Below are 26335 nucleotides of genomic sequence, written 5' to 3'. Positions count from 1 at the left end.
ACAACTGTGAGTGGAATCAGGTTCAATAAGCCATCATAGATATCGCATTTTACACCAAGGGTCACAGTTATATGTCAATATAGCCCTGCAGTCGGGAAGCAGCTGTCTGGAGACCTGGCAGATGCAAACTCTTTCCTGATTATGAACAACATCACACAGGAAAATGTAGATATATGTCAGAATAGAATTCGAGAATGGTTCTCACCTTAGCTATTATCTTGTGACCTGACTTCATGTGTCTTCCAAGAACTGTGTTATAATTATTCAACTATTCACATCCAGCGTTCAGTTGGAAATAACACAAATGGTGTCATTTACAGATTAACACAAAACACACCTTAATTTTGCAAAACATCAGATTGTCAACAACTCGGTGTTAGTTTCCAGGTCCATCTTAAAGCAATCTCTCACACCGACTTTAATATCAATGTATCATTTTATCAATATCATTAAATGTATTGGCTGTGTCCATAAATATTATAAAATTAACCACTTCCATCTAGACAATACGTTATAGGAGCAGAAATCGGCCATTTGAGTTATTGAGTCTGCTCCACCGTTCAATCAGATCATGGCTGAATTGAGAATCCTCAATTCTACTTTCCGACCTTTTTCCCATAACCGTTGATTCCCTTAATGATTCAAAACCTGACTACCTCAGCCTTGAATATACCTAATCACACAGCCTCAACAGCCTTCTGTGGTAAAGAATTCCACAGATTCGCTATCCTTTGAGAGAAGAAATTCCTCCTCATCTCCATCCTAAATGGCCAACCCCCTTACCCTGAGATTATGTCTGTTAAAGGGAAGCAACCTCTCCACATCTACCCTGTCAACTCCTCAAAAGAAACTCATATGTTCTCCTCATCCCCATTGATTACAGACAAATCCACTCAAACTCTCTACAAAAGACCATCTCTCCATACCCAGGATCAGCCTAGTGAACCTTCCCTGGACTGCCTCCAATGCCAGTACCTCTTTCCTTTGATAAGTTGCCCAAAATTGTTCATAGTATTTCAGATGTTGCCCAACTAATACCTTGTGTAGTTTTAGCAAGACTTGTCTATTTTTATTCTGCATCCCCTTTGAAATAAAGGCCAACATTCCTTTTGCTATCTCTATTACATACTGAACTTAAATGTTACCTTTTTTCATGTGCAAGAGAAACTAAAAGAAATGTGCAAAGGTCAGCAAGTTTTTGAAGGAGTAATCATGTTTAACCAAGATTGTAGTTCATTCAAGGAACAAAATGAACTATAGTAAAGGGAAGCTTGTAAACAAACAGAACTGGGATTTCCAGAAGAAATTTTGTAAGGTGCTACTTCAAAAGTTATTGCACAAAAAAGAAGATATTGTGTGGGGAGTAAGACACAAAATATCATAGAATCAGCTTTAAATGGTCAACTGTTTATAATGAAAGCAGCATTTTGTGGAATTTCTCATTGGTTGCCCACTTTCTCATTCTGATGTACGATCACACACCTGCACTTTATAATTAAACACACAGTGGGTAGCAACAAAGGAAGAGGCCATTCAGTACAAACAGAAGGCCCTGGCAGTTAGTCCCCGGGTGAGCAGGACATCGGTAACTATTAGAACAATTGCAATTCACTCCCATGACCAATGCCATTGATGATGTTATGATGTCACAAATACAGATTCCAATAAATGAAGCCTACAGTAGAGTGGTATTTATTATTGAGTTCTGGCCCTGTTACTCACAAACAGCATGAGGCTAATTCAGGCCCTTGATTCCTGTTAAACACAAACATGTCCACCCAGCCCCTCGAGCCGACTACGCTGGAACAGAATGAGATCCATCCAGCCTCAGAAGTCTTTAGAATAGGGACAGGAGGTGGTCCATTCAACTCTCTTGAGCCTGTGACATAGGAAAAGGAGAAGCTCCATTTTGCCTCATTGAACATGTTAAATGCTGCCTGGGTCTGCAGGGAGACAACATCAGAGCCACACAAATGGTTAACAGTTTGTTTGTAGTGCTGTGCAAACTGCTGCCATCTCACATTGTACTGACTTCCCAATCTCACAGTGAGACATTGAATATGCTGATTAGACTACGTGGGGTGCTGGCAGGAGGAAGCAGCACGGGAAGAGGCCATGCAGACCAAGCATAGAGTCCTGGCAGTTTCTCCACAGGCAAGTCATCTGACAAGTCCACGTGAGGTAACGGAATGCAAACACTTACTGCTGTGACCAACATCATTGTTTGCTGATGTTATGACTTTGTAAAGACAGATTCCAATGATTGATGCCTTTGAACGATTTCTATTTCCCTATGGAAATCCATGCTGACTTTGTCTGGCCCTTTCACTACTTTCCAAGTGCTTTGCTATGAATTCTTTTCTAATTCCATATTACCAAAGTCTGCCTATATTTCCCTGTTTTCTCTGTACCTCCTTTTTTAAGTAGTAGGATTACATTAACTATACTCCAATCCTTAGGAACTGTTTCAGAGCCCATAGAATCTTGATAGATGATCTCCAAAGCATTCAGTATTTCTCGGGTTACTTTCTTCCATACTCAGGGTTGGAGATCATCAGGCCTTGAGAATTTATTGGCCTTTAATCCTATCAATTTCACCAAACAACTTCCCTACTAATACTGATTTCCTTTAATTCCTCCCTCTTGCTGGACCTTGTGTTCCAAACATATTTTGGAACATTATTTCTGTCATCCTTTGTGAAGACAGAACTAAAACACATACTTAATTGGTCAGCCAGCTCTTTGTTCTCCATTGCAACTTGCCCTGTTTGTGACAGTAAGGTTTGTCTTCACTAATCTTTCTCTCTTCACTGAAGAAGAGGAAAAAATAAAGTCAAGATAGGAAGAAATAAATTTAGGGGTCACAACCAGGCTGAAATAATGATTTTACTAAGATAGTCCGGATTATGGATTTTGGAAAGAAATGTGCAGTGTAGAGTTTGGAGACTGTGGTTGGAAGATCTCTAGAGAAGATGAGATCAGCATTTGCTTTGCTATGTTAAAGCAATGTAGGTTACCCCAGTGCAGTACTGGTTTTCAAGATATCAGCAAATGAACAATTATTTTCAACTTGGAACCGAGTAAATCCCTCGAGGAGTAGAAGGGCAAGTCAGGGAAATCAGAAGGGCGAAAAAGAGGACATGAGAAATCTTTGGTAAATAGGGTTAGGGACAATCAAACAAAATTCTACAACTATATTAAGATCAAAACAGTAGCTAAGGAGAGAATAGGGCCCCTTGAAAATCAACAAGGCCGTCTGTGTGTGGAACCACAGGAGATGGGTGAGATCCTAAACAAGTATTTTGCATCAATATTCACTGTGGAAGATTATTGGGGAAATAAATGGTGATATCTTGAAAAATGTCCATAGCACAGAGGAAGAGGTGCTGGATGTCTTCAATACATAAAGGTGGATCCTTACATTTCACAGTTGTTGCTGGTAGAAAAACGGTGACTGATTTTGCCTCTGTCAGATTTTCCATATTTCAAGAGTAACTACTCACTGTGTGTGGCTCTTTGAGAGACATTTTATTTGTCAAACTAATAAGGCATTAAATTTTTGGAATTAGATTTTGTTGTCACGTGCTGAAAAAATACACGAATACAGTGCAAAGTGTACAATGTCTCCATTCCTGGCACCTACAGAGGTACGAAGGTACAAAGTGGGCAGCAAGGTGACTCGGTGGTTAGTACTGCAGCCTCACAGCACCAGGAACCCAGGCTCAATTCCAGCCTTGGGCGCCTGTCTCTGTGGAATTTGCAGTATCTTGCTGTGTGTGTGGGTTTCCTCCAGGTGTCCTGGTTTCTTCCCTCAGTCCAAAGATATGCAGATTTGGTGGATTGGCTGTGCTAAATTGCCCATAGAGCCTAGGGATGTATAGGCTAGATGGGGTAGTCATGGAAAATACAGGATTATGGATATATGGTATGCAATGGGTCTGGGTGGAATGCTGTTCAGAGGGTCAGTGTAATGTAATGGGCCAAATGGTCTGCATCCACTTTGTAGGGATTCTATGAAATCCCCAAGACCTGATCAGGTGTATTATCAAGCTTTGTGGGAAGCTAGGGAAATGGTGCTGGGCCCTTTTCTGAGATATTTGTATCATTGATAGCTATGGGTGAGGTGCCAGAAGTCTGCAGGTTGGCAATTGTAGTGCCATTATATAAGAAAAGTGGTGAGGAAATACCAGGGAACAACAGACCAATGAGCCTTACGTCAGTGGTGGGTAAGTTGTTGGAAGAGATTCTTGGGGATAAGATTTACAAGTACTTGGAAAGGCAAGGATTGATTGGGGATCATTAACATGGCTTTGAGTGTGGGAAATAGTGTCTCACAAAACTGATTGAATTTTTCGAAGTAGTCACAAAGAAGACTGATGAAGGCAGAGTGATGGACGTTGACGATACGGACTTCAGCAAGGCATTCGGCAACATTCTGCATGGTAGACCGGTTTAAAAGGTGAGGTTGCATGAAATTGGATGCAAAATTAGTTTGGAGGCAGAAGATAGAAGGTGGTGGCGGAGGGTTGTTTGTTGGACTGGGGGTCTATGACTAGCGGTGTGCCACAAGGATCAGTGCTGGGTCCAATGCTTTTCATTTTTTATATAAATGATCTGGAAGAATGGTTGGAACTTTGCTGCTGACACCACAATTAGTAGTGCAGTGGGCAAAGAAGAAGGTTTTCTCAAAGTGCAGCGGAGCCTTGATCAGATGGGTTAATGAAAGGCTGATGAAGTTTAATTTAGATGAATGTGAGGTGTTGCATTTTTTAAGGCAAACCATGCAAGGACTTAATGGTAGAGTCCTGGGGAGTGTTGCTGAGCAAAGAGGCTTTGGGGTGCAGGTTCAGAGCCTCTTCAAGGCAAAGTTGCAGGTAGACAGGATGTTTTGTACACTTAACTTTATTGAGTATGGGAGTTGGGATGTCATGTAGTGGCTGATAGGACATGGATTAGGCCACTTTTGGAATACTGCATTCAGCTCTGATCTCCCTGCTATAGGAAAGGTATTATTAAACTTGAAAGGGTGCAGAAAAGATTTTCAGGGATGTTTCTGGAGTTGGAGGGTTTGAGCGACAGGGAGAGGCTGAATAGACTGGGGCTGTTTTCCCTGGAGTGCTGGATGCTGAAGGGCGATCTTATAGAGATATATAAAATCATGAGGGGCATGGATAGAGTGAATAGACAAGGGCTTTTCCCCAGGGTAGGGGAATCCAAAACCAGAGGGCAAGTTTTAAAGTGGAGAGAAAAGATTTAAAAGGGACCTGAGGGGCAACTTTATCACACAGAGGATGGTGCATAAGTGGAATGAGCTGCTAGATGAGGTACAATTACATTTAAAAGGCATCTGGATTAGTGCATGAATGGGGAGGGTTTAGAGGGATAGGGGTGAAATGCTGGCAAATGGAACTGCTTTAGTTTTGGATATCTGGTCAGCATGGATGAGTTATAATGAAGGGTCTGATTCTGTGCGGTACAAGTCTATGACTCTAGTTCTGATCTGTCAGACAAGAGGTAAGGTCTCATTTCCTTCAAACCTTGTGAGGGTGAAGCTGATGAAATAAATGGGTACGGACAATGATTGAGAAATTTTACTTGCTGTTGTCACTTCTCCAAGGTAATTTCATCGTCAGCAGGAGTAGATTTGTCTTTGTAAAAGATTATCCTGATTGAGCTCTGATTTGGAACCAATCCAGCTGTGAGCTAGTCTACAAACTCATACCAAGTCCGTTTCACCCATCGCTTGTATACACTTGCTCCCAGTTTGACAACAGGAGTGGAGGAGCAGAGGTCTCACGGTGTGCATTGCAGATCTAGAGGAGGTTACAGAGGTAGGAAGTGGAGTGGGGATATATACGAATGCGAAATCAATGGTGATTATCATATAGCTGAAGCTTTGTTAACAAATGGAAGTCACTGAACAAGGATTCAGTAATGGAGAGTGTGACCTGTGATTAAAAACTGGGACAAGATGTTTACTCTGAAGCTACAAGTTCAGTTACAATTGTCTGAAATGTGTGCCTTTTGCTGATTTTCATCAGGATTGCCCATGAAGACAATACAGCAGCTCCTAGAATGTACAGAAACAAAAGCAGAAGTTGCTGGAAAAGCTCAACAGGTTTAGCAGCATTTGTGAAGAGAAATCAAAATTAACGTTTTGGGTCTGGTGCTCAGCATTGCACTTCCTGTCCATTCTCACTGTGTTAGAAATCTCAATAAGGGTGCAAGATAATTGAGAGAGAGAAAAGACAGTACAGGGCCAACATGTTCCCATGAAGGTGAAGGGCAGGACCAATAGGTTGAGTGAACCCTGAATGTCAAGGTTTGAATAAGGGAGGAACAAGCCCTTGGTAGACACCAAGGGCTCAAAGCAGCAGATGCCTTAAAGGAGGATAGAAAATGCAGGGGGCTATTTAAAAATGGAAATTGGGAGAGAAAGAAGGGGTCATAAGAAAACAATGGTGGCTACCATGAAGGAAACACCAAAATTGATTTCTAAAAGTATTCTGTGTTAGAGAATAAACAGCAAAGGTATAAGCCCCATTAGGGACAAATTAGGCAAACTACATGTGGGGCCAGAAGACAAAGCTGAGGTTCTAAATGAGTACTTTGCATTCGTATTCACAGTAGAGAAGGACAAATGTGAGTCTCGGAATCAGGAATGGAGACTCCCATATTTGAATGAATTAGCATTGGATCAGTCCCAAGCCCAGATCAGATGTATCTGTGGGAGGCAAAAGGAGGAGGCTGCAGGAACCCTGACGATAATTTTCAAACCCACTCTGGCCACATGACAGGTACCATTTCAAGATGAGAGGGAAAATGTTTAAGGGAGATATGCATGGAGAGTTCTTTACACAGAGCATGGTGGGTGCCTGGAACCCGTTGCCCACGGAGGTAGTAGAGGCGGGCATGATAACATCATTTAAGATGTATCTAGATAGATACATGAATAGAGCATAGAACATTACAGAGCAGTACAGGCCCTTCGGCCCTCGATGTTGCGCCAATCTGTGAAACCAAACTGAAGCCCAACTCACCTACACTATTCCATTATTATCCATATCTTTATCCAATGATCATTTAAATACCCTTAAAGTTGGTGAGTCTACTAATGTTGCAGGCAGGGCATTCCACGCCCTTACTACTCTCTGAGTAAAGAACCTACCTCTGACATCTGTCCTATATCTATCACCCCTCAATTTAAAGCTATGTCCCCTCATTCTAGCCATCGCCATTCGAGGAAAAAGGTTCTCACTGTCCACCCTATCTAATCCTTTGATCACTTTGTATGTCTCTATTAAGTCACCTCTTAACCTTCTTCTCTCTAACGAAAACAGCCTCAAGTCCCTCAGCCTTGCCTCATATGCCCTTCCCTGCATTCCAGACAACATCCTGATAAATCTCCTCTGCACCATTTCTAATGCTTCTACATTCTTCCTATAATGTGGAAACCAGAACTGTATGCAATACTCCAAGTGCGGCCGCACCAGAGTTTTGTACAGCTGCAACATGACATCACGGCTCCAAAACTCAATCCCTCTACCAATAAAACCTAACACACCGTACGCCTTCTTAACAACCCTATCAACCTGGGTGGAAACTTTCAGGGGGCAGGAAGCAGAGGATACAGGTCCTTGGAAAATAGATGACAGGTTTAGATAGAGGATCTGGATTGGCACAGGCTTGGAGGGCTGAAGGGCCTGTTCGAGTGCTGTAATTTTCTTTGTTCTACCAGAAGGCTTAAGGACAGATAGTAGTACCATTGTTCAAGAAAGAGGGGAGGGACAAACCAGGGACAACAGGTGTGAGTATAATACTGAAAAGTGTGAGGTGATGCATTTTGGGAGGACACAATGAATGAAATCACCCGAAGAAGGACATAAGGACCTTGGTGTACATGTCTGTAGGTCCTTGAGGGCAGCAAAGTAGATGGATAAGGTAGTTAAAAAGGCAAATGGACTACTGGCCTTTATTAGTAAAGGAACTGAATACAAGAGCAGAATGTGTGGAGCTAGATGAACACATGAGGCCAAGCAGCATTGTAGGAACACAAAAGCCGACGTTTGGGGCCTAGACCCTTCATCAGAAAAGGGGGACGGGGAGACGATTCTGAAATAAATAGGGAGAGAGGGGAGGTGGACCAAAGATGGACAGAGGAGAAAATAGGTGGAGAGGGGAGTATGGGTGGGGAGTTAGGGAGGGGATAGGTCAGTCCAGGGAAGACGGCCAGGTCAATGAGGCGGGATGAGGTGGTAGGTAGGAAATGGAGGTGCGGCTTGAGGTGGGAGGAAGGGATGGGTGAGAGGAAGAAGAGGTTAGGGAAGCGGAGACAGGCTAGGCTGGTTTTGGGATGCAGTGGGAGGAGGGGAGATTTTAAAGCTGGTGAAGTCCACATTGATACCATTGGGCTGCAGGGTTCCCAAGCGAAATATGAGTTGCTGTTCCTGCAACCTACAGGTGGCATCATTATGGCACTGCAGGAGGCTCAGGATGGACATGTTGTCTAAGGAATGGGAGGGGGAGTTAAAATGGTTCGCGACTGGGAGTTGCAGTTGTTTATTGCGAACCGAGTGTAGGTGTTCTGTAAAGCAATCCCCAAGCCTCCGCTTGGTTTCCCCAATGTAGAGGAAGCCGCAACAGGTTCAGCGGATGCAGTATACCACATTAGCGGATGTGCAGGTGAACATCTGCTTGATGTGGAAAGTCATCTTGGGGCCTGGGATGGGGATGAGGGAGGAGGTGTGGGGGCAAGTGTCCACAATATCGCTTGAAATGCCAGCACACACAGGGCTTTGGGTTCATTGCTGGAAAATGGGCCTGGAGTAAAGTGGTGCTTGATCACCAGCACAGACATGATGGGCTGAAGGACCCCCTCACCATGCTGAAAACCTCAATGACTACACACATCACTATCTCTGGAACATCATCCAGGCCCTACACCCCTCCCTATTTCTGTAACCTCCTTCTGCATTACTCCCTCAGCACTGCCCCTCTGACAGTGCGGCACTCAATGCAAATCTTTTCATGAACTGCCTTCATTTTACTTTAGGTCTTTGCAAATTAAGTGGTTACTCCTCTTGTCACTGCTCCTGTCTTCAGCCTATAGTATCTGTCTTTCTAAATGTAAGTTTACAGCAAAGATATCAAGGAACCTTTTTAGAAAGAGAGAGAGGGAGAGAGAGAGAGAGGAAACCAAAAGCAGCACAGCAAGGATGAGGAAATATCAGTTTCAAAGAGAGATCCTAATCATAAAATGGAATCTAGAGAGACTGGGATATTATGATGGGTGGGACATTAAAGGGTGTGGGGACTGAGCAGGAGAGTGTGGCTAGACTGGATGGGATATTGAAAGGTGCCTCGAGTGAGGAGGAGAGTGTGATCAATCTGAGGGGAACTTTAAAGAGTGTGTAGAGTTATGGAGGAATGTGAGATTACGCTACGTAGAATATTAAAGGGTGTGTGGACTGCAGGACAGAGAGTAGAATTAGACTGGGTGGGATACTGAGGAGTGTGAAGAGTGAGGGGAAGAGTTGGATCAGGCCAAAGGGTAAGGAGAATGAGGGATAGAGCAGAATTAACCGAGTTTGGGCACTGTGGGGTATATGAAGTGCCTCAGTCCAACTTCCTCCCACCCCAAAATCACTTCCCATCTTGCCAACATTTTCCAGCCCCTACACCCATCCCAGTCTCTCTAACGCCTTCCAGTCCCTACACCTATCACAATCTCTGAAAACTCAGCCCCTACACTGTGGCTTCTGTAACCTCCTCTCCAGTCCCTACTCTGTTCTCTATCTCTGTAACCTCCTCTGGCCCCTACATCCCTCCCCTTGTCTATAACCTCCTCCTACACATCTCCCTATCTCTGTAACCTCCATTCTCTACACCCCCTACCAGCATAGAATTCTGTCAGCTGCAGGGATATTAATGTACAATGTAGGTAAAGAGGGTGTGTGATATGCTGACAGTATTGCCTCAGCTCCACAAATGGAGCATGGTGCGCAGTTCTGGTCTCCATATCCCTCTGTTAGACCATACTCAGAGCATGGTGCACAGTCTGGTATCCATATCCCCCTGTTAGACCAGACTCAGAGCATTGTGCACAGTTTTAGTCTCTTTAACCCTCAGTTAGACCACACTTGGAGCATTATGCACAGTTCCTGCCCACATTAAGATAGAATAGAATTGAATCCATACAGCGTGGAAATGGACCATTTGGCCCAACAAGATCATACCAACCCTCCAAAAAACATCCCACCCACACCTAACCATACATTTTCCTTGGCTAATACAACTGACCTACACATCCCTGAACACGACGGGCAATTTAGCATGACAAATCCACCACCCATCTTTGGACTGTGGGAGGAAACTTGAGAGCCTGAAGGAAACCCAAGCAGGCACAGGAGAATGCATAACTCCTTACAGACAGTTGCTGGAGGCTGGAATTGAACCTGGGTCCCTGGTGCTGTGAGGGAGAAGCCCTGACAACTGAGCCACCATGCTGCCCTATTTTGTCCTCAGTTAGACCAAACTTGGAGCACTGTGCACAGTTCCAGGCTCTGTATCCCTCAGTTAGACCACTTTCAATCCTTTGTGCACAGTTCTGGTCTCTGTTAAACACTCAGTTATAGTCATAGTTGGAGTACTGTGCACAGCTCCCTGGTCTCCATTACTATGGGTAGATCATCAGGCATAACAGAGGAGAATGTCTGTGAAAATGAGAAATGTCGGAACAGCACAGAGAGTCTGAATGGCCTGATTCAGGATGTGATTTCTGAGGAATTCTGGTGGTCTTTTGCTGAAATAATGTCAATCTTCAGGGCAGCATTGATGAAGGAACTTAGGAGAATGTACCAAGATATTCCACAGTATTATCTCTCTCCCTGGCCTGAATTGAGTCCCTACACCCTCTTCCTATCTCTGTAACCTCCTCCATATGGGGCCCTGAACTTTGGCTTTCTATCATTAAATAGCTCTGTGACTCTTCCCCAGCTCTTTTTCCTCCTTAAAAGCCAAACTCTTGAATTGAACATTATTCCATCTGTCCCTCAAGTGTCTCTCTGTGGACCTGTGACCGAATTTCCTGCAATTTCACTCCTCGCAATGTCTCACTGATTGAGTGGTGCTCGAGAAATGCTGTCTCCTACTGAGAGACTTGTCTCTTCTGTAAGATGCCTCTTGAAATATGAAGGCTTTGATCTCTCCAACAAAGAGTGCAATAATTGGAGGTCACAGCGTCACCCTGAGCTGCACCAGTGACAGCAACGCCCCAACCAGCTGGCTCAAGAGGCCACGGAGTTGGGGAGAGGAGGTAGTGCCTCTGCAGTCATCCAGGAGAGACCTGATCTATTACAGAATGACTTGCAAACATGAATGCCTGCACTTCTGTGAGGCTGGAAACACTGTCTGTGCGAATAGGTTTGAGGGAAGCAAGATCGAGGTTGTAAGTATGCAGCCCCGATATTGAACTCTACCTCCCCGTCCTCATCCTGATCATTCTCTCTGTTAACACTGCTACAGTCCCAGGACAGTCTGGCACCCTCTGATCTTACCCAAAGCATCCAGAATCAAGGGGGCCTTAAGAACTGCTTGATTTGGTGGCCATTTGTCAGTCATAAAGTGCCCCAAAATGACCACTGGGAAGTTTTGATGGGGACACATTTGATGGACAGTTTACTGCTCAGGTCTCCTTAGCAGAGGGAGGATTTCCTCATCTTCTTTCAGTGAGCACTGGAAGATTGTTAAGGGTCACTGCTGCTGCCCGCTCTGACTTCACCTGCAAGAAGTGCACCCAACTCTAGCTCCTCAAAAACTGAGTTAGGGAACTGGAGATGGAGGTGGATGAACTTTCTAGGTGGCACGGTGGCTCAGTGGTTAGCACTGCAACCTCACAGTGCCAGGGACCCGGGTTCGATTCCAGCCTCGGGTAGCTGTCTGTGCGGAGTTGGCACATTCTCCCCGTGTCTGTGTGGATTTCCTCCAGGTGCTCTGGTTTCCTCCCACAGTGCAAAGATGTGCACGCTAGGTGGATCAGCCATGTTAAATTGCCCATAGTGTTTAGGGGGATGGGTCTGGGTGGGATGCTCCAAGGGGCGGTGTGGACTTGTTGGGCCAAAGGGCCTGTTTCCACACTGTAGGGAATCTAATGTAAAACTCCAGATCATTCAGGAGGCTGAGGGGGTGACAGAGAGGAATTACAGGGAGGTGGTCACACCCAAGGTACAGGAAAAAGGTAGCTGGGTGACTGTCAAGAAGGGGAATGGGAATAGACAGACAGTGCAGGGATCCCCTGCGGCCATTCCCCTCAATAATAAGTACACCATTTTGTTTACTGTTGTGGGGGACAACCTACCAGGGGAAGGCTATAGCGGACAGGTCTCTGCCACTGAGCCTGACCCTGTGGCACAGAAGGGAAGGGGGGAAAATAGGAGAGCAATTGTAGTGCGGGATTCAGTAGTAAGAGGCACAGACAGGCGGTTCTGTGGACACGAACAAGATGAACAAATGGTATGTTGCCTCCTGGGTGCCAGGGTTCGTGATGTCTTGGATCATGTCTTCAAGATCCTTAAGCGGAAGGGTGAGCAGCCACCAATCATGGTACACATCGGTGCCAATGACAAAGGTAGAAAAACGACTGAGAATGTGAAAAACGAGTACAGGGAATTAGGTTGGAAGCTGAATTCCAGGACAAACAGGGTAGTTATCTCTGGATTACGACCTGTGCCACGTGATAAAAAGATAAGAAATAGGGAGAGAGTGCAGCTACAGGGCTGGTGTAGGAGGTAGTGTTTCCATTATGTGGATAATTGGAGCACATTCTGGGGAAGGACGGACCTGTACAGTAAGGACGGGTTGCACAAACTGGAAGGGCACAAATATCCTGTGAGGGAGGTTTTCTCTAGATATACAGGATGGTTTAAACTAGATTGACAGGGGGTGGGGAACCAGATTTATAATTCAGACGATGAGGCATTCGGCCTTCCAACAGACACAACAGGGAGTGAGGTGGTTTGTAAAGAAATGCAGTGGATGGAGCGTAATTGTGGACACAGAGATGGTTTGAGGTGTGTATACTTCAATGCAAGAAGTATCAGAAATAAAGCAGGTGAACTCAGAGCAGGTGTCGGTACTTGGAACTACGATGTTATGGCCATTACAGAAACTTGGGTAACTCAGGGAGAGGAATGGATGTTGGAAGTTCCAGGATTTAGATGCTTTAAAAGAAATAGGGAGGGTGGATAAAGAGGTGGGGGAAGTGGCATTGCTAGTCAGGGTGAGTTTAGCAGCTACTGAAATGCAGTTCGAGAATGATATGTGAACAGAGTCAGTTTGGGTTGAGGTCAAAAACAAGAAAGGAGCCATCACTTTGTTGAGTTTTTTTTTACAAAACCCCTCATAGTTGCAGAGAAGTAGAGGAGCGGATTGGGAGGCAGATACTGGAAAGGTGCAGAAGTCTCAGGGTTGTAGTCATGGGTGACTTCAACTTTACAAATATTGATTGGAAACATTTTAGTTGTAATAGTTTAGATGGAGCAGATTTTGTCCAGTGTGTTCAGGAAGGATTCCTGACACAGTATATAGATAGACCAACATGAGGAGAGGCCACTTTGGATTTGGTGCTTGGCAAATGGTAGGTAGGAGAGCATTTTGGTGGTAGCAGTCATAACTCTGTTTCTTTTATCCTAGTTATGGATAAGGACAGGTACATACGGCAGGGTATGGTTTATAATTGGGGAAAGGGTAATTACAATTCAGTTAGGCAAGAACTGGGTAACATAAATTGGAAACAGATGCTGTCAAGGAAGAGCATCACAGAAATGTGGAGATTGTTTAAGGAATGCATACTGCATGTGCTCGATATGTTTGTCCCTAGCAGTCGGAGAAGATGCTGGGAATACGAGCTATGATATTTACTGTAGCTGTTGTTCTCACTGTTGCTGGTGTTTGTGTCTGCGAGCGGCAAACAGTTAAAGGAAGCTGAAAGACTGTTTCAAGCTTTCTACAGCTTTGTCAGTGCAATCAAATTGCATGTGTTATTGGGTTAAGTTGCACTGAATCCAGTTAATGGTATTGGTGACGATCACCTGAGAGTTACAGATTTACTACAGCACCAGAGGAGGCCATTCAGCTGACTAAGGCCGTGCTTGTTCTCTCAGTAGAATAATCCAATCAGTCCCATCTCCATACTTTGCCGTCATTGTTCCGAGAGTTTATTTCCCATTAGTGTCCATCCAATTTCTGTTTTAAATCAACGAGCATCTCCCATTTCCTCCATGTCACAGTGAGTTCCAGATCATTATCACTCACTGTGTATAACAGCCCTTCCTCACAATCCCTGCTCTGTATTTTGCCAGGTCAGAGAGTTTGAGCTATAGGGAGATGCTGAATAAGCTGAGGCTATGTTCTTTGGAGGGTCAAAGATTGAGATATGACTTTATAGAAATTTATAAAATCATGAGGGGCATAGATAGGGTGAATAGCTAAGATTTGTGCCCCAGGGTAAGGCAGACCAAAATTAGTGGACATGGGTTTAAGGTGAGAAGGGACCTAAGGGGCAGCTTTTTCAAACAGAGAGTGGTACATGCATGGAACGAGCTGCCAGAGAAAGTCGTAAAGGATGGCACAATTACAACTTTTAAAAGGCATCTGGATAATGAAGGGTCTAGGCCCGAAACATCAGCTTTTGTGCTCCTGAGATACTGCTGGGCCTGCTGTGTTCATCCAGCCTCACATTTTATTATCTTGGATGAGTACATAAACAGGAAGGGTTTAGATGGATATGAGCCAAATGTTGGGAAATGAGACAAGGTTTATTTAGGATATCTTGTCGGCATGGACAAGTTGAACTGAAGGGTCTGTTTCCATGCTGTACAATTCTCTGAGCCTATGACTTTACCTGTGAACAGTCTACTCCAATCAACTCTTCCTGTCTTATACCATTAAACTTTAGCTTACTACAATTAAAATCTTTAACTTTTATGGAAACTTATCCTTTCTCATCACCATTTCAAACAAGACACAAAGTGTTCCCATACTGTCACCTCAGTCACTTGCCCTGCCTTATTATCCAAGAGAAGGTCAAGGCTTTCTCCTTCTCTGGTAGGATCATTTACATATTAATAAAGAAAATTTTCACCACCCAAACCTTTAACACTATGGTAGCCCCAGTCAATGTTTGAAAAATTAAAATTCCCTGTTATCACAACCTTATTATTCTTACCTATATCTGAGATCTCTTGAAACATCTTTTTCCTCAATTTCCCTCTGACTACTGGGGGGCCTATAATATAAACTCATCAAGGTGATCATTCCTTTCTCATTTTTAATTTTCACTTGACAATATTTCAGAAATATCTTCTCTAGTTACAGCAGTAATGTTTTCCTTAATCACAAACCCCATTCCCCCTCCTCTTTTACCTCCCATTCTATCCTCCCTATAGCATCTGAAAGCTGAAACATTGATTTGCCAGTTCTGTCCATCCCTGTAAGATCACTTGCAGTGAAATAAATGCAGTTTAACACTTCATAGTCACTTCATTCTCTGATTTGCTCTTGTTTGTCTTTTCTAATTAGCTTGCTCTTTTCAGATTTATAACAGTCCTCATATATCTTTCTATCTATAGAGCTACTTACCCCCCTATCTAATAGTTCAGTCTCCCTGAAGAGAACCAGCAATCTCTCCGCTAGAATATAAGTCCCTTTAAAGGACAGCATTTCATTGAACACGTTAATTATTCCCTACCATGCCCTACCAAGGAATTCCCATGTCATTCTCCTTTTAAATCAATTTTTTTTATTATCTTTCTTGCTGAAGTGAACATGTCTTTTCTGTCCCAGAAGAAATCCCAATGATTCAAGAATCTGAATCCCTGAATATTACATCACTTTTCCAGCCATTAATTTATCTCCTTTATCCTTTTATTCCCTCTCTTACTTGAGCTTGGCATTGGGAGAAAACTGGAGATTACTACGCTTTGAGATTTTTTTAAAATCTTCCATCTAAACGCTTAGATTCACTCATAAAGCCTTAAGGTTTTCCCTAACTATATCATCCATATTAGTGTGGACAATAGTTTCTGGGTTCTCACAGTCACAATATTTTGCAAACACTTTGAGATGTCCTTAATCTACGACTAGCAAAGCAACACACCACCCTAGTTTCACATTCAATGCCATAGAATTTCCTGCCTGTGCCTCTGAAAGAAGAGTCCCCTATATCAATTATTCTTGTGCTTTTTGTTAAAACTCCACCCAACATAAAATTCATTATTAGTAGCCAAGTTCAGATTGCCCCTTCTACTTTTCCTCTACTTTCAACAGTGCCCAAAATTGAATAAAAATCAAAAGAACTGCAGATGCTGTAAGTCAGGAACAAAAACAAAGTTGCTGGAAAAGCTCAGCAGGTCTGGCAGCATCAGTGAAGGAGGAAACAGAATTAATGTTTCAGGTTCAGTGGCCCTTCCTCAGAACTGATGGTGACTGGGAAAACATCAGTTTATATGCAGAAGATAGGGAGGTGGGTGGGGTAGGGAGTAAATGATAGGATAGAGCCTAAAGAGAGAGAAAGCCAGTTGGACAGACAAAGGAGTTGCTAACAATCAGGCTGGGAGGGTGAATAGTTGTTAATAGACTGTTGGTGACTAACAGGGGGTGTGTATGAAACTTCAGTTGGAATCCACATGGGGTGAGTCTGAGCCAGAGGCAGTCACTGAAGAATGTGATGTGTCTGTGGAAATGAGTTTTAGCAAATGCCTGGTCAAACACCAGGAGTGGCAGTGAAATTAAAGTCGGTCGGCAAGAAGAGAGATTGGAACGGAAATCCCGTCGGAGAGAGGAGCAGAACTTCTTCAAGGCGAGCATGCCTGGAAGAGACGTGGCAGTAAGTTAAATACTGTTAAACTCTATCTTCTCCTCCATGGATGCTGCCAGACCTGCTGAGCTTTTCCAGCAACTTTGTTTTTGTTCCCATAACTGAATATCTGTTAGAGAGAGGAATAGCCACATGAGACTTCCCTACAGTCACCCATCTATCTGAGTGACTCTGCTGTTCAACCCCTTTTCTAAATCCCCCAGCTAACTCATGGTGTCCCCTTGTACACCCTAAAAGACATTTGACTTAAAAAGAACCTTTCAATAGCACCTTAAACATAAAATAAATGACCTTGCCTTACCCACAGAAATCATTATTAAGAATGCAAAACAAAATCAATCTTATAAATGTGGTTGACTCTTAACTGCCCTCAGGGCAATTAGGAATAGGCAATAAATGCTGCCTAGCCAGCGACACCCTCATCCCATGAATGAATGAATTTTTTTTTAAATGAACCACTTAGCTGAACAATCAAATTAAAAATACAACCTCAAGTAGTCCATCAGACAGCTTTATATCCTCAGATAAAATAATTATAAACATGGCTAGAGTCAGCCACATGAAGGCCTCTCTAAGCGTAAACACAACTCCATTTAGACAAAGAGATGATGGGAGCTGCAGATGCTGGAGAATCCAAGATAACAAAGTGTGAAGCTGGATGAACACAGCAGGCCAAGCAGCATCTCAGGAGCACAAAAGCTGACGTTTCGGGCCTAGTCCCTTCATCAGAGAGGGGGATGGGGAGAGGGAACTGGAATAAATAGGGAGAGAGGGGGAGGCCGGTCCCCCTCCCATTCTTTAGACCACATGTCCATCATGGGCCTCCTGCAGTGCCACAATGATGCCACCCGAAGGTTGCAGGAACAGCAACTCATATTCTGCTTGGGAACCCTGCAGCCCAATGGTATCAATGTGGACTTCACAAGCTTCAAAATCTCCCCTTCCCCCACTGCATCCCAAAACCGGCCCAGCTCATCCCCTCCCCCCACTGCATCCCAAAACCAGCCCAGCCTGTCTCCACATCCCTAACCTGTTCTTCCTCTCACCCATCCCTTCTTCCCACCTCTAGCCACACCTCCATTTCCTACCTACTAACCTCATCCCTCCTCCTTGACCTATCCGTCTTCCCTGGACTGACGTATACCCTCCCTCCCTCCCCACCTATACTCTCCTCTCCACCTATCTTCTTTTCTCTCCATCTTCGGTCCGCCTCCCCCTCTCTCCCTATTTATTCCAGAACCCTCTCCCCATTCCCCTCTCTGATGAAGGGTCTAGACCCGAAACATCAGCTTTTGTGCTCCTGAGATGCTGCTTGGCCTGCTGTGTTCATCCAGCTCCACACTTTGTTATCCATTTAGAAAAAAACTGTCCTCTGCAATTCTAAAAAAAACTCTATATCAATGTTAAAAAAACTCTCATTCCATGTGAATAATATTATTTTAGCAAATTAAAAAAAACTGAATCCAACAACATGTAGGCCTGTGCAAAAGCTCTGTAAGTACAGCACCTTTCTAAAAAAAACACATTTTCTTCTTTTTTTTGGATATCAAAGATTCAAAAAGAATCAAATTAAAAATCTTAAACAACTGAAATGTAGTAACTACAATAAAGTTAGGAGTCAGCCTGGAATCTCAGGAGGAGCTGCAATGACCATTTTACTCTCATTCTGCCATTGTCTTCACTTTGTTGTTACCCACTTCAGTAAGAAAAAAAATGATTTAAACAGAGAACAACTGAGGAATACCTAGGTAGGGCATCGGTCACAAAACATTAGCATGCAGTTACTGGAATAATTAAGAAGTTCAATGAAATGCTGTCCTTTAATTTAAGAAGAATTGAACATAAAATTATGGATCTTATGCTTCAGCTATATGATGCATTAGAGAAACCACATCTCAAATGCTGTGTATAATTTTGGACTCCTTATTTAGGGAAGGAAGTATGCGTTCGTGACAGTTCAGAGGTTTACTAGATTAATATTGGAGTTAACGTATACTCCAATGAGGAAAGCTGAGACAGACTGGGATTGATTTCACTGGAATTTCGAAGCATGAGCAGACATTAATTGAAGGATATATATTTTCGAATGGTCTTGTCAAGGTGAGTGAGTACGCAACCAGGATGCACTGCTTTAAAATGAGGAATCACTCTTTCTGAACAGAGATTGGGATATTTTTCTCTCAGTGGGTTTTGTAACTTCGGAATTCTGCCTCAGACAGCACTGGAAACTGGACCATTGACTATTTTTCAGCAGAAGATAGATTCTTATTAGGCAAGGGAATTAAATGTTATCAGGTACAGATGGGAATGTGTAATTCAACACGCAAACACATTAGTCACATTCACATTGAATGGTACAGTAAGATTGAGTAAGAATGGCCTGCTTTTGCTGCTAGCTGACAGGTTTGTACAACAACATGGGGTTAGAGATTCTGGAAAGGGGTCTCCCTATCTCAGCTTTCTGCCTCGGAGTAAGGGAGAGAAGTCTAAAGCCCCAGAGCCAGTGTAGAAACTGCATGTGATCTGCTGCCTGACACTGAACAGAAATATCACAGAATCAAGTTTAAATGTTCAACTATTTTCAACAAAAGCAACATTTTGTGGAGATTCTCATGTTGTCCACTTCCTCACTCTGACACAGAGTCACACATCTGCACTTTATAAATAATTACACTGTAGGTAGCAGCAAAGGAAGAGGTCATTCAGTCCAAGCAGAGGGTTCTGGCAGTAACTGCCCAGGCGAGCATTTGGACAGGTGATAGGAAAGCAATGCAGTGATTGTAATTCACTCCCACAATCAATATCTTTGATATTACTGTGACTTTCCAAAAACACCTTCCAATGATTGAATGTTCTCAGGGTCACCAGACCCAAAGCATTAACTCTGACTTCTCTTCACAAATGCTGCCAGAGCTGCTGAGCTTTTCCAGCAACTTCTGCTTTTGCTTCAGATGATCGAAGCCTTCAATAGATTTCTACTTATAATGGAGCTCTGGGCTTGGAACTTGAACGGAGATCAATTCTCAATTCCTGTGAGACATGAACAGAATGAGGTCCACTCAAATTCCCCAGTTTGCACAGGACAGGAGGTCCATTTAGCCCACTTGAACCTGTTACACACAGGTTGAGACCAATTCAGCCCCTTGAGCCTGTGACATGGAAACAGGAGGAGGTCCATTCAGCCCCTCAGATCTGTGAGAGAGGAACAGGAGAAGGCCTATTCCACCCCATCGAAAAATGTTAAATACTACCCAAGTCTGCACAGAGACAATATAAGGTTATACAAAGGGCTAACATTTTGTTTGTAATGCTGTGCAGGCTCCTGCTTTATCACTTTGAAATTCCCAAACTTGCTCACAGTGACACATTGAAAATGTAAATTAAGTAGGGAGTAGCATGGAGGCTCTGTGGCTCGTGCTGCTGCCTCACAGCGATAGGGACCCAGGTTTGCTTCCACCCTTGGGTGACTGTCTGTGTGGAGTTTGCACATTCTCCCCATGTCTGCATGTGTTTCCTTCTGTTTCCTCCCACAGTCCAAAGATGTGCAGGTTATGGATTGGCTATGCTAAATTTCCTAAATTGTGTAGGGTGGGAAATGCAGGGCTAGGGTGAGGGGTGAGTCTGGGTTAGATGCTCTTCAGAGGGTCAGTTTGTCCCCAATGGGCTGAATGGCCTGCTTCCACAGTGTAGGGATGCTAAGTACATGGCGGAGCAGCACAGGAACAGGCCACGTAGAACATGCAGACAGGCCCAGGGTAAATAATATAATGACATGCACTAATTTCCAGGATCGACATCATCTTTTGTTGACGTTACGGCTTTCAAAAGACGTATTCCAGTGATTGATGTCTTAAAAGATTTCTATTGATTGAGACCGAGCAATAAGGCTCAACTCATTCATACTGAACATCTTTCTAGAGCAATGGACAAGGCAAGTGCAGAGACAGGAGATTTGGCAGATGCTGGGGAGGCGAGAGGCACCATAGAAATTCAACTTGTGCATTGTTTTACTTTCTTGAGGCCTCGTAACTCTCTGCTGAGCACCTATCATCCCACGGAGAATCAAAATACTCTGTGAGGAGATTGTCTAAAAGACATTCTGATCTCTCAACAGCTATCGGACAAGACATGAGGTTTCAGTAATCCTTTCGCTTTCAGAACCTGAGTGGGAGGAGCTGATAAAATATCTGGGAGAGGACAATGATTAGAAAATCTTTCTTCCTGCTGTCACTTCTCCAAGGTAATGGCATCATTATCTCAGACATATTTATGTTCGATTAACTTTCACCAAGACTTTCTTATTGATCTTTGATTGGGAACCAATTCAGCAGTGAGCTAGTGTACACACTCACACCAAGTCTGGGTCACACGTCACCCTGTGCTCACTGACAATGGTAGTGGAGGAGCACAGAGATCTTACGATGGACATTGCCGATCTAGAGCAGGTTACAGTGGCAAGAAGTGGAGAATGGAGATGAAGGAATGGGAAATCTATGGTGATTATAATAAAGCTGAAGCCTTGTTAACCATTGGAATTCACTGAACAATGATTCAGTCATGGCGAGTGAGCCATGATTAAAAACTGGGGAATGATATTTACTCTGAAAAGAAATATTGGATTGCAATTTTCTGACATTTGTGCATTTTGTTGACTTCCATCAGAACTACCCATGAAAGCAACACAGCAGCTCCTAGAATAGACAGGCTGTACAGCATCAACTACTTCCTATCCATTGTCATTGTGCTAGAAACCTCAGAAAGGATGCAAGATAACTAACAGAGACAAGAAAAGAAAAGCAGCCAATGAAGATAAGAACATGTCAAAAATTCTGTTCCATATTTAGTTTTGCTCTCAACACATGCAGAGCTCAGTCTAGAGGCATGTTGCTCAAATGTTTGAGTGTCTGGATTGGGGTCAGTGCTAAATCTGGGGACAAGTCCACCTTCAATGCTCTCTTTTTGCACTTTAATTTACACTTTTTGAGAGTTGTTTTTTCTCCATGATTACCAACCCCCTTCTCTATTGCATTGGGCCTCTATGCTAATTGCCCCTCTTTGCACCTCTGCCAAAGGTGTTTTAAAAAACCCTCTTTTTCAATGTTACAGAGAAGGGGAAGTTAAATGAAAGAAAATCCCCAATTGTCACTTTATAAGTAACAAGTAGCAATTTATTTAACCCAAACAGTGAACAAATTAACAAGAACTACTAACAAAAATAAACAATGCCACCCAACTCTTAACTATTTACTAACTGAACAAAATTTTTGCTAGTATAGTATTCGAACAAACACAAGTGCCTCTTATATAACCCAAGCAGAAAGAAAATAAATTAAAACTTAGTCTGTCAAAGTCCATGCAGAATGTGTCTTCTGGAATGCTCTGTCTCTCCAGTCATAAACACTTTTCTTCTGCTGTTCTCAAGCCATAAACACCTTTCTTCCATTGATCCTGCTGTCAGGGATGTTTTTCTGTAAAGAATCTTAGCTAGAAGTGCTGTGCAAGCTTTTATGGATAAGATGGCTCTTTCTTAGAGAGCTCAGCAATTTCTTATGAGAGCTAGATGCTTATTTCTCAGGCGGCGGTTCACGCTCACACCAATTTTCAAAAGCCGTCTCGTTATATACCTTAGATAACATATTAATTTTCTTCCAATAGTATTGGTTCTAGCTTGTCAAAACCATCAGATTTAAATTCAAGATAACAAAGTGTGAAGCTGGATGAACGCAACAGGCCAAGCAGCATCTCAGGAGCACAAAAGCTGATGTTTCGGGCTTAGACCCTTCATCGGAGAGGGTTTAAATTCAGTTGGCTTTCAGTTGCTAAGTGCTTGGTTTAAATTAATTGGCTGATTCTCAGATCATTGCCAAAACATCAAAACACACCTAAGGTTTCCAATCTCACAACCAATTGTTAAAACATTTCCATTTTAAAACTGGCTGTACATCTTCAGCTACATACAGACTCTTTTCTTTTCTGTACAAATTTCTAAGCTTAGAAACATACTTTATCTCTTAAAGGAACCATGTACTGTTCTCCCTTATCATCTTTTACAAACAAATTCTACCTTCCTGCCTCCCAAATTCATGAGTACTTTATGCAACTTCATAACACCACCCTCCTTAAAAATAAAGAACCATCATAATGAAAAGATGTCTTTTTAAACAATTTTGACACCATTGTCACAATATACAGAGGTTGGTAATCTAATGTTATACTTTTAACACTAATTTTGTATACATATATAACATAGAACCAATACAGTCAAATCTTATCTGCATATTTTCTTTCAAACCTGTGCTAACAAGTATGTAATGACATTTTTATGACCCACAACATGTACAATCTGTAAACTAAAAGCCTGTAACATGGGATTTCAACAAAATAGCCTTTCCAAATCTTTCCAAAAAGGTGAGAGGGTTGAGGTCTGTATTCACAAACATCTCAGAAACGTTTTTTGTAACATAAATGTTAAATAGTTGTAAGGCCAGTACCAAACCTAATAAGTCTTTTTTGATGGCGGAGTATTTTCTCTGGTGGATATTTAGCCTCTTTGGAAAATAACCAGTTGGTCCTTCAATTCTGCCATCATCCTCCTGTATCAACACAACTCCAACTTCTACATCACTGATGTCAATAGCAACTTTAAAGGGTCTCAAGAAATTTGTTCTGGCACAGCTTTCAATTCTCAAATGCCTCTTGGGATTGTTCTGTCCACCAAAAGTTCATATACTTCTTTAGCAAATCTATCAGTGGTGACACCAGCCTACAAAAGTTTGTACAAACTTCTGGTAGAATCTGCTCATCCCAAAAATCGAAACACCTCTTTCTTCAAGGATGATGTTGGAAACCTCTCGATGACCTTTGTCTTCATGTTTCTTGGAGTCATCCTTCCGTGTCCGATGTTGTGTCTCAAGAACGTCACTTCATCTTCACAAATTCAGTTTTTGCTAAATTTATGACCAGTTTTGCCTCTCAAAATCTTTCGAAGACCTCTGCCAAATGCACCAGATGATCTTTCCATGAATGGCTAACAATCACTAAATCTATACAGATGGCACAATTCGTCAATCCTGCCACAACTCTGTTCATAAGTCTTTGAAAAGTGGCTGAAGCATTCTTCATTCCAAAGGACATTAGATTAGATTAGATTCCCTACAAGTCCACACTGCCCCTTGCAGCATCCCACCCAGACCCATCCGTCTATAACCCACACACCCCTGAACACTACAGGCAATTTAGCATGGCCAGTCCACCTAACCTGCACATCTTTGGACTGTGGGAGGAAACCGGAGCACACAGAGAAAACCCACGCAGACACGGGGAGAATGTGCAAACTCCACACAGACAGTGGCCGGAGGCTGGAATTGAACCTGGGTCCCTTGCGCTGTGAGGCTGTAGTGCTAACCACTGAGCCACCGTGCCTTTAAATTGATACAGCCCATTTGGGGTTATAAATACAGAAACTTCTTTTGCTCCCTCTCTGACAAGCATACTTGCCAGTAACCATAAAAGTAAGTCTAACTTTGTGATGTAAGCGGCTTGTCCAACTTTTTCTAAACAGTCCTCCAGCTTTGGAAGTGGGTATGAGTCTTATTTAATTATGGCATTGACGTTCTGATAATCCACGCAGAAGCGTTGAGTACTATTAGCTTTGAGAATCAACACGATCAGAAAATGCCACTCACTTTGACACAGCTCAGTGATGTCATCTTGGACCATCGCTTCCACTTCCTTCTGTAACTGTGCAGCTTTGAGAGGATTAAGCCTGTAAGGATGTTTTTTTTTTGGAACCGCATTTTTTTACTTCAACCTCATGTGCTACAATATTAGTCCTCCCTATTCTACTCCTACATATGTCACCATGCTGCTGCAACAAGCCTTTCAATTCAGTTCTCTTTCCTGAGACAGATGGCTGACCATCCCATCCCATTCTCCAAGGACTTCCTCATTATTTAACTTACTTGAGGCTCATCAAAATCCAAATCATCTAGATTTCACTTCTCACTCTGAGGGGCAGTAACTAACATCTGTATCTCTGGTTCCCTGTCCCTGTCATAGTAAGGCTTCAGCATATTCACATGACACACCCAGTAAAGTTTTTTTTCATATCTGGCATCTTTACCAAATAATTCACCTGACTCAACTTCTTCTCAATCTGATAAAGCCCACTAAATCTTGCTTTGAAGGGATCTCGTACCATTGGTAACAGCAACAATACTTTATCCCCATGGGCAAACATCCACATTTTAAATTTCTTATCTTCTTCTTGCTTCATTAGATGCTGAGCTACCATCAGACATTGTCTCATTAATTCAATTGCTTTGTTTAATCTTTCTCTCACCTCAGATACATAATTCATCTGTGACATCTCTGACTTCAGACCTATCACCATTTCCTTAACTAATTTTAAAGGCCCTGTTACTTTGTGTATGAATATCAACTCAAATGGAGTAAACTGAGTTGATTCATTTGTGACATCCCTAAGAGCAAACAATATAAATGGGATACTTTTATCCCAACCATTTGGATAGTCCTGGAAATAAGCCCTCAGCATGGTCTTTAGGGTCTGATGCCACCTTCCCAATGCTCCCTGGGATTCAGGATGGTATGCACTCAATTTGAAGTGTTTGATGCCTAAAATATCCATGACCTCCTGAAATAGTTTGGCGATAAATTTGAACCCTTGGTCTGACTGAATCTCCCTGGCTCATCCATAATGCGTAAAGAAAGGAACCCCTCCACAACCTTATTGCCTTCGCATTCCGTAATGGAATTGCCTCCGGAAATCTGATACACACATCCATTATGGTTAGCAAATTGTGGTTTCCACTTTTGAAACTACATGATCAATTACAGTCATGCGAAAGGATCTTCAAATGTGTGAATTGACATCAAAGGTGGTTTTATTACTGCCTGTAGCTTTCCTACTATTTAACATATTTGACAGGTACGGCATAATTCAATCACATCTTTACGTAATGCCGGCCTTTAGAAATGCTTTTGTGTCTTCGCCTGAGGCCTGCTCATTACTCGCTGACCTCTTGCAAGTAATTCATGTGTTAACCACAATACTTCCTGTCTGTATTCTATGGCATCAGAATCTGGTGCACTTCTGCCCATTTCTCCTCTGCACTAACCTGCCGCAAACTCCACTTTCACCCTAGGATTCTATCCTTAAGGTAGTATCATTTGGGAATATATTCTAATTCCTTTTACGTGCAGGCTTCATCATATAAACCTTTTATTGAATCATCTTTTTGTTGTAACTCCATTAATCTTTCAGAACAAAACAGCTCTGCCTGATCCTCTACCTGTTCAGGTTTTTCCTTTACCATTTCATCAAACCGGTGTCAGCTAACTCAACCTCAACTCCTTTGTCTCTCTCTCTCTCTGGTTTTTCCTTCTTGTTGTTACTTATGACTGTGGGATCCTGTTACCATACAGCTGGAAACATTCCAGGGT

The 26335-nt window shown here is 42.8% G+C and overlaps 1 pseudogene; it reads left to right on the top strand.

Annotated features, from left to right (window-relative positions):
- LOC132206714 (myelin-associated glycoprotein-like) overlaps positions 1-26335 on the top strand; it is a 43951-nt pseudogene that overhangs the window by 7016 nt on the left and 10600 nt on the right.

Source organism: Stegostoma tigrinum, chromosome 41 (genome assembly GCF_030684315.1).
Source record: "Stegostoma tigrinum isolate sSteTig4 chromosome 41, sSteTig4.hap1, whole genome shotgun sequence".
In the NCBI taxonomy this organism is placed as follows: Eukaryota; Metazoa; Chordata; class Chondrichthyes; order Orectolobiformes; family Stegostomatidae; genus Stegostoma; species Stegostoma tigrinum.
Note: the sequence above shows the minus strand (reverse complement) of the source record. Positions and strands in the feature narration are given on the sequence as shown.